This window comes from Microcaecilia unicolor, chromosome 2 (assembly GCF_901765095.1).
Source record: "Microcaecilia unicolor chromosome 2, aMicUni1.1, whole genome shotgun sequence".
NCBI lineage: Eukaryota > Metazoa > Chordata > Amphibia > Gymnophiona > Siphonopidae > Microcaecilia > Microcaecilia unicolor.
This window is the reverse complement of record NC_044032.1, coordinates 149822632-149837899: the sequence shown is the minus strand read 5'-3', so window position 1 is coordinate 149837899 and position 15268 is coordinate 149822632. Positions and strand designations below refer to the sequence as shown.

Below are 15268 nucleotides of genomic sequence, written 5' to 3'. Positions count from 1 at the left end.
AAGGGTGCCTCAAGGACTGGGTTGAGAAGCACTGCTGTAAGTTGTGTATGCTGCACTGCACACATAGCTGTGCCTGTTTACACCTGCCAGAGACCTTGTGCAAGTGGGTGCACCGATGCAGGTGTATGCTATTATTCTGTTATAGGATAGGCATTCCCTGTGTTGCATCAGAGGGCCTTCATCTAAGCACCTTTTTATAGAATTGCCCCCTAAGGGCCTCATTCTATAAAGGTTATGCTCCTAAATTTACACTCCTAAATTATGAGTGTAATCTTTGCTCTTAAATTTATGCTCCCAATTAAGGTCCTTTTATGCTCATAGATTTAGCATACATTTAGGAGCATAAATTTAGGAGCATAACCTTTATAGAATAAGGCTCTAACTGCTTTCTCAGTTATCAGACACAAGAGTACAGAGTTCTACATAATAAAAACTGCCTTCAGTTAAAGAGCTCTGTCAAAGCTAAAAGTGAATATGAAAAGGTGAAGTGATTTGTTGAAGTTCACATAGAGGTCCTTTTGGTAAACTGCCGTAAACACAACCCCCCCACCACCTCCCCACCTCTCCAGATTCTGTATAGGTTGGCCAAATTAGGGCACGGATCCCAAATCTGCGCACAAAGTAATCAGTCAATTAGGTGCTAACAATGAATTATTGGCGTTAACAAGCACTTACTTGGCAGTAGTTTTTGCGATAGGGGGCATGATATGGGTGGAGAATGGCCATGGAAGGCATTTTGTAGTTGACGAGCTGCAAATTCTATGTGCTCATCATCACTTTTGCAGTTAGCGTGGAAACACTTACCTCCGGACTGCACTAACCCCCAGATTCTATATATGACACCGAGAGTTGCTTGTTGAAATTTGTGCCTGTACCCAAGATGTAAGCACAAATTAATTGACTAACGAGCCCTTAACTATCAATAATTGGGTGCTAACAATCTATCACTGATGATAATTGGCACACATTAAAATTTGCACACACATCCAGCTGCACTCTGTTCTATAAGGCATGGCACCTAACTCTAATGGTTCGTAACTCAAAAGGAGGCCTGGCCATGGGCATGTCAGGGGCGTTCTAAAAAGTTGCTTGTGTAGCTATAGAATACGGCCTCAGTGTGCCTAACTTGAACGCCAGCATTTATACCAGGCTTCAACAGGCATAAGTCTGGCGCCTAAAGGTAGGCACGGGAATTGGCATTAAGCCTGATTCTATACAGGGAATGCCCCCATTATAGAATCGCACTTGCCGCCAATTTGTTTCTGGCGCTGAATTTTGAGTGTCATTTACTGAATCCCGCCCTAAGTGCTGTATAGGCAAATGCTGGGAATGCCTCAAGAGTTGCCACATTAAATTTTCAGTTACTGCTCAGTAAAATTCCAGGTTAAAAAAACCACGGTAACTGCAGATTGTACTGTAGTTATTAAAAGAGATCTATAGTGAAGCAGAATTCGAACCCAGGTTTGTTAGATTTTTGCTGTATTCATGTTGGCAGCCATGTTGTTTGTGCAAACCATTAAGCATGTTTTGTAGCCTCATTCCTGTGAGTTTCCGATTGTTCTTCACGTTTTTTCTCCAACTAGCACGCATCTGATATACTACCTTTCTGTGGTAAAACCAAAGTGGTTCAAACATTATATACAGGTACTTCTTTCTTTCTTTCTTTTCTAACTATAGTTGGGCCTAGAAATGGCATATTTCTCACAGGCTGTATGAAAGATCTTATTCTCTAATGGATACAAATGCCTCAGAATCAAAGCTGAGCTCAAAAGAAATGGATTTGTAGGGAGAAAGGGCAGCCCATCAACCTCTGACTCTAAAGCTGCCAACACTAGCGTTTTGTGGAGCTTACCAAGTAGCTCGATGCTGCTCCCGTCAAACAATGCCCTCCCGTTTAAAATCTGGGTTGCTTGATCACTTGCGCAGATGGGAAGATGTAGGCATGTGTTAGAAGAGGGCACATTGTAAATGGCACTGTACTTCCAAGTCATGTCTAACAATTTCTCTTTTGATTTTTTTTGCTTTTTTATTAATGAGCATGATTCTTTGAAAGAGTTGTGTATCAGGTTCTAAGGAACTTTGATCTCGCTGTAACAGCTAATGAAGTAAACAAAAGAGGTTTTCTGGCTTTGTCACTGAATTGAGTGTAGGCAGAGAGAGAAAACAGTGGCAGTGGGACTTCACAGTGCTTTTTAAAATGAAGTGGACTTGGATAGCGCTGCTGTAGATCAGACAATCCCCTGACAGATCCTATTCTCACTCAAGCAGGAAGACAGCAGGTTTTGTACTTGTAAATGCCTCCTGTCAGATTTTTATCATGATGCCCTGAATTACGATGTCCTTTTGATATCCCAGTTAAATAAATTGTCCTTTTCTCATTGCCTTTTTTTTTTAATCCCTTGTTCCCCTTTCTTTGGATGTTAACTGCTCATTGTACTTTTATCATGTGGCCGTCTTCCTAGGGCACTAATTACCCTGAGCTCTGCCAGTCAGCTGTAGAGGCAGGTGGAAAGAACGGAGTGGTCAAGAGTATTGCATCACGGTAGGAGAGGCATATATAGGGTAAATTCATAGACCGGAGCAAGGGTAGAAACCAGCCTGTCCCTATAATGAGAACAGAAGCGACAGCAGAGGTCAAATTAAATCATTTCCATCATGTTTAACCTAGCCAAACAGCTCAACTGCTGAGTAGTGTAAATACCAGAAGTCTAAGAAACAATAGAGAAGCATTAGAAAATGAAATATAGGCAGAATAGGTATCCCAAATTATTAGGGGTGTGCAGGCCAAACATGTTTTGTTTCATTTTTCTATGTTTTTATGGGATATGTTTAGTTTATTTTGGTCTTTAATTTTTTTTGTTTGTTTTATGAGTGATGTTGGCAGCAGTGTGCACTATCATACAACAGAGCACCCTGTTGCTCCACAGTGTGCCCTATTGCTCAAATAACCCCCTGCTTACTAAGCCGCGCGGCAATGCTAACACAGCCCATTCAAAGTGAATAAGCTGTGTCGGCATTAGTACACCAGCAGCCGCTAACACGGCTTAGTGAACTGGGGGGATAGTGTGCAGTATTGCTTAATAGTGCACCCTGTTACACAATAGAGTGCACTATCGTGCAATAGCAATTCACACTTGTACAAAAATATGCGTTGGTACGGAAGAGTGGCCTAGTGGTTAGGGTGGTGGACTTTGGTCCTGAGGAACTCAGTTCAAGTCCCACTTCAGGCACAGGCAGCTCCTTGTGACTCTGGGCAAGTCACTTAACCCTCCATTGCCCCTTGTAAGCCGCATTGAGCCTGCCATGAGTGGGAAAGCGCAGGGTACAAATGTAACAATAAAATAAATTAAAAACAGAAAAGAAAAATACAAAGAAAAATGATAATAACCAAAACAAACTGCAAAAAAGCCATAATATAGAAATATGAGAGGGAATTTAGAAAAAATATATATTTTATATTTATTTATTTATTTAGCATTTATAACCTGCCTATTAACTAGGCGGGTAACAAATACATATATAATAGATTAAAATATACAAAAAAACAAAACATTTCTAAAATCAAAACACACAATCATCATTAATAAATACTTGCTCATACTGTTTCCTCAAAATGCTCAGCAAATAACATAGCATTATCTAAATTCCAAAATATGCTTGGACAAATAAAAATGCCTTTAACTGTTTCTTAAAAGTATCAAGATCCTGTAGCAAATGCAATCTCAATGCCAGTTCATTCCACTTAATAGGTCCCACCTTAGCAGTTACAGAATAATGCCACTGACTTAATGAGGGTAAAATCAGTTGTTGTGAAGCAGGGCCGCCGAGAGGGGGGGGGGGGGGGACAAAATTCCCCGGGCCCGTCACCGGCAAGCTTCTTCCTGCCTGCCTACTTCCGGGTCTGTCTCCTGCTTCTGTGTGCCAGGAGGATGTGATAACCCAGATCCGGGTTATCGCGTTAATGCAATCATCCAGGTCCTAGCACATTGCCCATGAGGTGAATGATCAACACCCATGGCTGCTGATGCTCCCTCAATCGTTCCCAGACTGCTGACAAGAGCTGATCCCACCTCATACCACGCTGACCCAGCCACACCAATGACATACCTGCAGCGAACAGACTGAGCTCCTCCCCAGATGGGCGGGTACGAGCTCTCCTGTGGGCCCAGTGCACAAAGGAATGGCCAAATATCCAAACTGTGTGTATGCCTGTGTGAAAATAAAACAAAGTTGGTGAATTGCTATGAATATGCTGCTGGCGACATAATGTAGCAATAACAGCTCGTGCTAATCGTGACAGGGCCATAATGGGAACAATTGCTTATGCAACCATGGGACTAATGTACAGTTATAAGGGAAATGGGATGGGACTTGATATACTGCCTTCCTGTGGTTGCAGACAAAGTGGTTTACATATTATATACAGGTACTTATTTTATACCTGGGGCAACGGAGGGTTAAGAGACTTGCCCAGAGTCACAAGGAGCTGCAGTTTGCCAGGATCAAAGCCCACTGCACTAATCACTGGACTAACTTGCTCTTGTGTTAGCTCTATCTGTCTCGCTGTCGTGGTAGCTCCTATACGGAAGGAGTGGGTACCAAAGGACCTTGTGGCTAAACCTAATTTGAGTACCTTAGAAAATTGGTAACAGGTGACAGGGCAGTTATTCACATGCACTGCTGGCTATAATGGCACTGATGCCTCACCCTTGTTTGAATTTCCCCTTCCTCTTAGCCCTTCCCCTTTCCTATCCTGATTGGTCCTAACCTTCCCTACCTACCTTTCTCCTACCCTTACCCCCCCCCCCCCCCCCCCCCTCCATTGTGCAGGCCTGTAGTGATGTCTTGGCCTGTTCTTTATGCAGAAACGCAAAATAGAGCATTTGCACTTGCTGCACCTTTTCTTTGGAATGACTTGTCAGGATATTTGAGATGCTCCACTAATATGTCACAATTTCAGACACTACTAAAGAGTCATTGTTTTGTGAGGGCTTATTCAGAAATATGATAAGACGAAGTGAATGACTTGCTTTTTCCTGCAGTGCTGGTTTTTGACTGGATAAGATCTTTTTGTCTAATGTAAACTGTTTGTTTTTTTATTATGTTTGTATTTTGTAACCCGCTTTTTTTTTGTTACATTTGTACCCTGTGCTTTCCCACTCATGGCAGGCTCAATGCGGCTTACATGGGGCAATGGAGGGTTAAGTGACTTGCCCAGAGTCACAAGGAGCTGCCTGTGCCTGAAGTGGGAATCAAACTCAGTTCCTCAGTTCCTCAGTTCCCCAGGACCAAAGTCCACCACCCTAACCACTAGGCCACTCCTCCACTAACCCGCTTTGTGTAAAGCCGAATATAAATTTTAAAATAAATAAAATAAATAAAATAAATCAATAAACAAGAATGCATACAGTAGAACTTCGTTATAAGGGACTTCTGGGGACATATAAAAGTCATCCCTTTTATCCGAGGTCCCTTATATCCAAACTGTACATTCATGAACTTGTTTACTAAATCACAGCTCACAGCCTACTGTTGTTAACAACAAAATGTACAGTAAATGCACTTACATTTCACTTAAAATAATCTGATAGAGATGGCTTTTTAAGATAGTCAGTCAATTCACCACAGCGCGACCACGGCGTCAGTCTCTTATATACATGGTTCAGTGAAGCCTTGGGACTGTAACCGAGTCCACTGTAACCAAACTGAAATACATGGGATGTCCTATTCTCTCATCTTGAGACTAAAAATTTAGTCCACTATATCCGAGTGTCTCATATATCAGGGTCCCTTATAATGAAGTTCTACTGTATTTTATATCATACCCATGTCATATGCTAGGATTGTAACTCGGTGGGAGAGGGGAAGACATCTAAAGGTTGATGGCAAGTGAAATGTTAGTTTGTAACATTATTGTGCAGCTTGTTGAGCAGACTGGATGGTATCTCTTTCCAAGGCCCATGTCAGTGACACCTCATTTGTTGAGGGATCCCCTCCAATCTAGGGCTAACTGGTTATATCGTGCAGTATAGCCAACTATCTGCAAATATTCAAGTGCTGGCCGGTTAAGTTCAGTGGCCACATTGGACCGCCTAAGTAGCAGTCCTGTCTTTGGCTGCTAAAAACTTAACCGGCCAGCACTGAGTATTCACGTAGGGGTCCTTTTACCAAGCTACACTAAAAAGGGGCTGGCACTGATGTCCGCACATGGGTGTTCCACGCACTGCAACCACTTTTAGTGCAGCAGTAAAATGGCCGCCTCACTCTATTCTTTGTAAAAGCCATTAGCATGGGAGCCCTTACCGTCACCTATTTAGCAGGCAGTAAGAGCTCCAGCACTATTCCCATGCTAATTGGTTAGTACGCGGTAATGTGCCCTTGCTACCCAATTAGCACAGACGCACCTACTCTCCGTCCATGGGCATGCCTCCCTTGTTAGAAAATAAAAAATATTTTCTAGTGTGGGATTATTGCGAACTGAGTGGGAAGCTACCACTTGATGCCTCAGCACATCCTTTTTAGTGTGCAGTAGGCCCATGTTAGTCCTACCATGCCTTAGTAAATGGGCCCCTAAGCCAATTAAGTTTGAGCCAGTCAAAAAAAAATGGATATTCAAGCAGTTGAGGACGCCCAAAATCGGCTTTCCATGAGGCCAATTTGGGCGACCCTGTGAGAAAGACGCCCATCTTCCGATTTGTGTTGAAAGATGGGCGCCCTTCTCTTTCGAAAATAAGACTGATAGTATACTACACTACAATGTCAACACAATACTTAAATAAACATTTTCATAGAAAGCATAGGGTGTAAACAAAGGTAAAATAAATAGATAGAGTAACAGGAGTTAGAAAATAAGGGGACTAATTTTTAAAAAGTTGCACATGAGGTCAGAAAGGTACTTAAATATTATCTTAGCTGGGGTACGAGTGGATAAACAATAGAATCCAACCCAAAATGCATTCCATGTATAAGGATCTCTTGAAGACTACAGCACTGCCAACATGTTTAAATGGTGACTCTGTTAGGGAATGTCTCAAACCCAGAAATCAGACAGGGGACTTTGCACATGCTCTGTTGTTTAGGAAATTTATTCTTTTTAAAATGTTTTTATCAGCTTTTTCCCCTTTTTTATTGTATTACTGTTATATCTTATTTTTTTTTATTGTCATTCTCGACCTCCACAATATGGACAAGATTTCAGAACTGGCTACATGAGTGGATGTGGTCGATGTAGTGGCAGGCACATGGGTATATTTGTATTTACATTTACATCTGCTCTGGAACAGGTGTAAACAGTGGCGTAGGAAGGGGGGGGCGGGAGGGGCGGTCCGCCCCGGGTGCACGCGCTCGGGGGGTGCCGGCCCCGCTGGTTCCCTGCTCCCTCTGCCACGGAACAGGTTACTTCCTGTTCCGGGGCAGAGAGAGCAGGGAACCAGCGGGGCCGACGCAGCTCCGAGTGACGTGCACTCGGGGCGGATCGGCCCTCGCGCAGGTAAGAATGCGGTCCGGGGGGGTCGCTCCGGAGGGGGGGTGCGCCGCAGAGAGGGGGGGCTCGCGCCATACTGCACCCAGGGGGGGTGCGCAGGGGCGACCCGCCCCGGGTGTCATTAGCCCTCGCTACGGCACTGGGTGTAAATATACACTTGTAGGTCTTAGGAATTGTATATCCATAGTTTTGCACAGTAGGAGGGTCATTTTATAAGGAGCACTGAGATGAAAGGGTAGGAAGCCACCTATTTCTAGCTTCTTTTATAAAGACACATAGGTGCTGAACATAAGAATAGCTATACTGGGTCAGATCAATGGTCCATCTAGCCTAATATCCTGCTTCCAACAGTGGCAAATCCAAGTTACAAGTATATGTCAGAACCCCAATTAGTAGCAATATTTCATGCTACCAATTCCAGGGCAAGCACTGGCTTCCCCCATGTCCATCTCAATAACAGACTATGGACTTTTCCTCCAGGAACTTGTCCAAACCTTTTTAAAACCCAAATACGCTAACCACTGTTACCACATCCTCCAGCAGCGAGTTCCAGAGCTTAACTATTCTTGGAGTGAAAAAATATTTCCTCTTGTTTGTTTTAAAAGTATTTCCATGTAATTTCATTGAGTGTCCCCTTGTCTTTGCATGTTTTGAAAGAATGAAAAATCAGTTCACTTCTACCCATTCTACACCACTCAGGATTTCATAGACCTCAATCATATCCCCCGTCAGCTGTCTTTTTTCCAAGCAGAAGAGCCCTACTTTCTTTAGCCTTTCCTCATATGAGAGGAGTTCATAAAATACTAGAACGAATCCTGCAGAAATTGCAGCTAGATTGTATTGTAACATTTATACCCCGCGCCTTCCCACCTAACAGCAGGTTCAATGCGGCTTACAAATATAACAGGTTTACAAGATAACACAAATTGAATAAAACAGCTGAATATAGTAAGATGGGTAAGATGGGTAAAGGAGGAAGGTGGTAGAGGTAGGGAGTGGGAGTGGTAGGGATTGAAGGCGGCAGTGCATTTTTTTCTAGTGAAAAAGGTGCTGGTACTCAAATGCCAGGCCACTGTTCGGAATGGGGTGATCACTGACAGACACACCCCATAATATCTAGGCCCCCTGCAACCAGTCACAGAATCTATGACAAGGCATAATTGGAAAGTAGAGCCTGAGCTCTTTCATTAAAACTTGGGGACCATGGGTCAATTTTAGCAGACAATGGAAAAGGTGCTGGTACTCAGTACCCCCTCAAAAATAGCCCTGGAAGACGAGAGCATTACAACTGTTCAAGAGCAGGTGTGTAGCATGTGAATAATATGCACAATTGTGCTTAGTTTATAAAGTAGATGAGTGGATGACTCTGTCCATGCTCTGCCCAAATTCCACCCCTGAGAACATGTGAAGGGCAGTTCTGATGCCCACATTTACACACCCCTTGTCCACATAAAATTATACAATACTAGCACTTACATGCTGTACTGTAAGTTACACACCTCCCTAACCAGTGGTGACCCTACAATTAGGCCACCTAAGTCAGGGGCCTCAGTCAGCACTCTTCTGAAGCGACATGTTTCTGCTGACTTACATTAGCATTCTTTAAAAATACGTAGGGGTGCATTTTATATATGGCACTGAAAAAAGCACTGGTCTATAGACCTTGCTTAAAGTTAGGTGTGATTTTATAGAATAGCACTTATGCCCAGAAATCACATCTAACTTTGGGCACAGCCATTTGCACCAACTGAAACGTATTGTATAACAATATGGGTAAATGCTACTACCCCTGTTCCACCTACCAACCTCCCACTTCCAGGCCCTCTTTTTTTGTTGTTTTTTACATATAAAATTTAAGCATGGATCCTGCACCTAAATTTACACACATAAATTCTAATTAAATCTAATTAGCGCCAATAATTGCTTAAGTTCTAATTAACTCATTATTCAATTAAATTGGGTATGCAAATTGGGCACATGCCCAAATTTGCATGTGCAATTTTTGGCAACTTTATAGAATTAGGTGGTTAAGGGGTAGATTCAAGAAAGTGTGCCAAAAATTAGGCTCTCAAACTATGGGTGCTAACCCCGGGATTCTATATATCACACCAAACTTTCCGAGTGAAAATCTGTGCATATTCCGGAACAATGCGCACAACTTAATTAGTTAACAGCTAATCAGCATTGACAATTGGATGTTAACAAGCAATTATTAGCAATAATAGGCATTAATTAGAATATACGAACTCTATTTGCTAAATGTATTCTGTTACGTGGTGCATGTAAATTCCTTAAACGAAAGAAGGAGTAGGGTGGGCTGGCTCTTTCCAAACACCAGGGGAGACATATGTACAATAATAGGTCTTTATTAAGAAACACGAAACGACTCGGCACAGCTGCTGACACTTCATTCGGACTACTTATGTGGTCATTCAGAAGTATTTTCTATTGACTGTAGACTACAATATTAGCTTTGAGCTCTGTTTTTTGTGCTAAAACCAGAATACAATGGCATTTGCTTTCTCTTTTTATTACACCATTTTAACACATCATAAGACTCCTGAGGCAGGCGCTTAGGCGTCGAAACACAGCAGCTGTGTCGAGTCGTTTAATGTTTCTTAATAAAGACCTGTTATTGTACATACATCTTCCCTGGTGTTTGGAAAGAGCCAGCCCACCCTATTCCTTCTTTCACTTCATTGACTCTCGTAGGGATTGAGTTTTCCTCCACTTCTGTGTTTGTTCCTCCTTTTCTGCATGTAAATTCTAAGTCACATAGTTGAAAAGTGATCGTGGTTATGGGCTTGGAATGGGAGGGTCATGGGCGTTTCTAAAATCTGTGCATGTTCTTATAGAATGCACCTGCTCCGCGCCTAATTTAGGAGTCAGGATTTACACCAGGTTTCAGTTGACATAATTGACCATGACTAATTAGTCGTGTGGACCAGGAATTGGGTTTGAAACTGCTGTTATAGAATAGAGCACAAGTCGGCATGCACGCACCTAAATTCAAGCATGAGCACTTATGCCATGTCAAAGGCTAGTGTAAATGGTCGCGTCTAAATTTGGCAGTTGCACATAAAAAGTAATAGTATTCTCTAACTTAGATGCACAACTGTATGACATGCCCCTGATTCACCCATGTGCACACCCCCTTTCTAATAGCGCACTATAGCATTTAGGTGCTAAGTTAATGGAATAGCACCTAAATGCAGTTACCTGGGTATCTACAAATTAGTGCCAATTAACCTCACTTAAGACCAATTAGCACCTAACTTAACAATTCAGTTAGGCACGCAACTGGCATGTTCTATAACTTGCATGCCCAAATTTGCACACACAGGGCTTTATTCTATAAAGGCTATGCTCCTAAACTTACGCTCCTAAAATTTATGCTCCTAAATTTATACTCCTAAATTATGAGCATTCTCTATGGTCCAAAATAGATTATGCTTGTAATTAGGAGCATAAATTATAAATTAGGAGCATAAATATAGGAGTATAACCTTTATAGAAAAAGGCTCATAGGGCCTTATTGTATAAAGTTATGCTCCTAAATTGCGAGCATAATCTATGCTCCTAAATTTATGCTCCTAATTTAGGGCCTATTATGCTCATAGATTTAGCATAAATTTAGGAGTGTAAATTTAGCAACATAAACATAGGCGCATAATCTTTATAGAGTAAGGCCCATAGGTCTAGATTCTATATATTGCACCTGAAAAATCCGCACCAAAAAAAAATACGCCTAGGTATATTCTATAAAGTCCACCTAAATATTGGCAAACTGTATAGAATAAGTCTAAATTTCTATGTTGATTATAGAATACACTGAGTGCCATCTATGTGACTGAATTTAGTCATAGGCTGTTATGCCAAGTAAAACTTTATGTAAATCCCAACACCTAAATCTGACATGGACTGGGTGTATCCTATAACCACACGCATAGATTTGAGAAATCCCCATGACCTGCCCATTCCTCTCCCATGGCTACCCTCCCTTTTCAACTGTATGAATTAGAATTTACTCACATCACATTATAGAATACGCTTAGACAGTTCTTGCATAAATTCTAATTAATGCCAATTAGTGTTAATAATTCCTTGTTAATTGGCAATTATCAGCACAGATTGGCTTGTTAATTAAGTTATGTGCGCAAATATAAAATACAACTGGATTTCCGTACACAACTTAAGTTGCGCTATGTAGAATCCTGGGGATATTGCCTATGTGGGTGTTACCAAATTTAATGTCAACTGTTTGCAGACTTTACTAACACTGCTGCCCGCATCTTGAGTTGGGTCAACTGCTACGATCATGCTTCACCTGTTACCTCACTGACTTCATTGGTTAGCAATAGACTTCAAAATCAAATTCAAAATCCTCACTTTGACTCACAAGGTTATTTACAGAGGTATTCCTGCTTAACCTTGCTTCTGTGGTGATCTCGTATACCCCTTCCCTTACTCTCTGATCCCTGAAAGGCAATAGATTCGTTCTTCCTCATCCCCTCTAAAACACGGTGGGAATCCACAAGGTCCAGTGGAAACTTCTTACACGTCTTTTCGTGCTTCATTGAAGACTCATTTATTTCAAGCAGCATTTCATACATGAATCTGGCCTGTTTTCGCAATGGGAGGAGTTAGTTTTTAGCTAGAGTAGGTCAGTATAGGTTGAGTGCAGTTTACTTTTCAGTTGTATGCGCCTTTATACGTATGTTTAGTTGAGATGATTTTTTATATAGCACTAATAGTCTTTAGTGTTTATGTGAGTCTGGATGTCTGTCCTTTCCTGTCTATGATTGGAGTTCCTTTCTGGCCTTTTTAATTTTTCTACTTTATTGCTTTTATTGTAAAGCACTTTGATTTGCCTGCAAGGAGAGCGGTATATTACATTTAATAAATGATAAATGTGGGCATGTAAGTTTATAGAATCTGGGAGTGTTTTATAAAATAGCGCTTAGGACTAGACTCTATATATGGCACAAAAAAAAGCGTTATTCTATAAACTGCTGCGCTTAAAGTTAGGCACCGTTAATAGAATAACGCTTATGCCCAGGGGTCACACGTAAATTTAGGCAATGCCATTTCCACCAACAAAAACGTGGTGCGAATGCCCATGTCTATATTTCCACACGGAACCCTGGTCATATTCTGGATTTGCGTGTACAACTTAATGGCAATAATTAAAATTTACATGCATAACTACGCATATTCTATAAAGTGATGCATGCAACCTCCCCTAATCCCTCTAGTAGAGCACTGCACAACACGAGCATCTTTTAATAATAACATAGTAGATAACGGCAGATAAAGACCTATACGGTCCATCTAGTCTGCCCAACAAGATAAACTCATAGCATAAGGTATGATGTGATACTACATAGGTATAGTAACATAACATAGTAACATAGTAGATGACACAGGACTTAATCTTGATTTGTCCTTACCATTTTCAGGGCACAGAATGTAGAAGTCCTCCCAGTGCTGGCTTTGTTCTCCAACTACTGAAGTTGTCATCGCAGCCCCACCCCAGCCCATCCAAATCTGTCCAGTTACAATCAGGGTACAGACTCTAGAATTAGTCTGCCCAGCACTGGCTTTGCTTCCCAATTACTGGAGTTGCTAGTGGTGTGCTGGAGCCAGCTCGCACCGGCTCACGCAAGCCATTTGTTAATTTTTTAAACATTTTTTGAGCTGGCTATTTAAGTAGCTATTTTAACAACCAGCTCCCAAAATGTGGGCTTGGGAGACTTAGGTCCCCTCTCGGTGTCATTTTCCTCTTCCTCCCCAATGGCTTGTGCTGCAGTGGCGGTTACGGGGGGCCTCGGGGATCCAGGCCCCCCCATACCTGGTGGCCAGTCAAGTGCCTGGGTTTTGGGCACTACTAGCTGCCCTCCCGATCCCTGCTTCAGCCATCATGCCATCTCCTGTTCTCAATCTAACTGCCTTGGTCAGCTCTCTCCTACTCCCTCTTGGCTCCCTGCAGTGCTGCCTTCTTCAATTTTCCGGGTCACCGGCAGCATCAGTGAGATAAGCACACTGCCATTGGCACATAAGCAGGGCACTACAACAGAGGGAGAGCTTCTGGGACCACCGAAGGCAGTGTGCTGACCTCACTCGTGCTACTGGCGGCCCAAAAAATGAAGAAGGCAGTGAATAGGAGAGAGATGACCAAAGTGGTTAGATTGAGACGGCTGAAGCCCATGAGGTTTGTCTCCCTTTCCCTCTCCTCCGTGCACCCATCATCCCTGTTACCACCCCCCCCCCCCCAACAAAAGCAAATCTATGAGCATCTCTGTCCACATAGTCGTTCTTTATTGTTAGTGGCGTTTTTATTTAATCTCTGTTATATTTTTCAACATGCTGGCTTGTGCAGCATATAGATGTACATAGAGGAAATATTGGTTTAGTAATTAGTTCTAAATCGTAATCATTGTGTCATTTGGCGAGGCTGGTTATAAGGACTCACTGTATTTTGATGTTTTCACCTAGTAAGGGACCAACAAAACAGACATTATGAGTATCAGGTGTTTAACAATCAGACTTACTATTTATAAGTACAGTTTTTAAAAAATCATTAATTAGGTTAAGACTTGGGAGCATTTAACATCTTTTTCCCTATGCCTACATCAAAAGAAAAAAAATGGCATGTGGGAACTTGCTCCTTTTGTTTTGTGGATTGCAGTGGTATATTATAACTCTCAAAAAAGCAAGTATATCTCTCTAATTCATAGATTGATTTATATTTTGGAGGAAAAAGACTTCAGATGCTCAACGTTCTCTGTTAAAACACTAAACAGTGAATGATTGAATGCTTATATCCACTATTGACAGAAATTTTTTCCGATGTGGATAGTGAATGAGCTCCTCATTAGTCTAAAAAAACCTCCAAGTTTATCTGTATGTATTATGTATTTATTATACTTTTGTTTTTATTATTATATGTTTTTATATACCACTATTAAATCGGCGGCACTTATCTGGGCTTTAGCAACAACTGCGGCTAGGAGCACTCTACAGAAGATTTCTGTTTCGCTTCAAGCTTCTTAAGGAGCGGAGTCCACGGCCATAGAGAAACCCTAAAAACAGTAAATACATACAACTATGAGTTAGAGAGAGAAAAGTATGGGACCTGGCAACTTTATTTTATAGATTCTCACTTACCTTTTCAATGAGTGACGTTTGAAAAGATGGCCACCAGTTTTTAAACTGACGCCTTCCATTCTCAACCTATCATAGTGAAGCCTGAATTCTTAAAGTGACAGTACTAAGTTGACTAATTTAATAGGAAACACAAAGGAGCAAGGGAAACCTCTTAAATAAAGGCATTCCGTTCAATTCGATTGTTCAATCCCAAAGGGGATAGAGATTTGATGGAGTTTACGATGTATGTGTCAGTTTTTGAATATGCGTCTGCCATAACTGGTTTTAGACATGGCTGAAGCCCAGCTTTAAGATGGGTCACCCTTGGCATTTCTAAACTCCTTTACCTTTGCTGGCAGGTATACCAAACCCTGCCAGCCAAATAAATGGACTGTTGCTACTCCCCACTGCATGATTTTTCTGCAAGTATATATGAGAATTCCCGGCATGCTGCTCAGAGCCAGAAACAAGCAGCAAGGAGTGATGGAAGTCCATTTATTTGGCTGGTGGGGCTCGGCATCCCTGCCAGCAAAGGTATGCCTAGCATACCCACATTGGGGGAGGGAGGAGAGAGAGGAATGTGTTGCTCCCTTAATCCACCTCGGGCCCCCCCCCCCTCCTCAAATTACAGGTTGGCTA

The 15268-nt window shown here is 41.9% G+C and overlaps 1 protein-coding gene across 2 annotated transcripts in view; it reads left to right on the top strand.

Moving 5' to 3' along the window:
* Nucleotides 1–15268, top strand: part of MCTP1 (multiple C2 and transmembrane domain containing 1) — an 854885-nt gene that overhangs the window by 471651 nt on the left and 367966 nt on the right. The gene's annotated exons all lie outside the window — the stretch shown is intronic.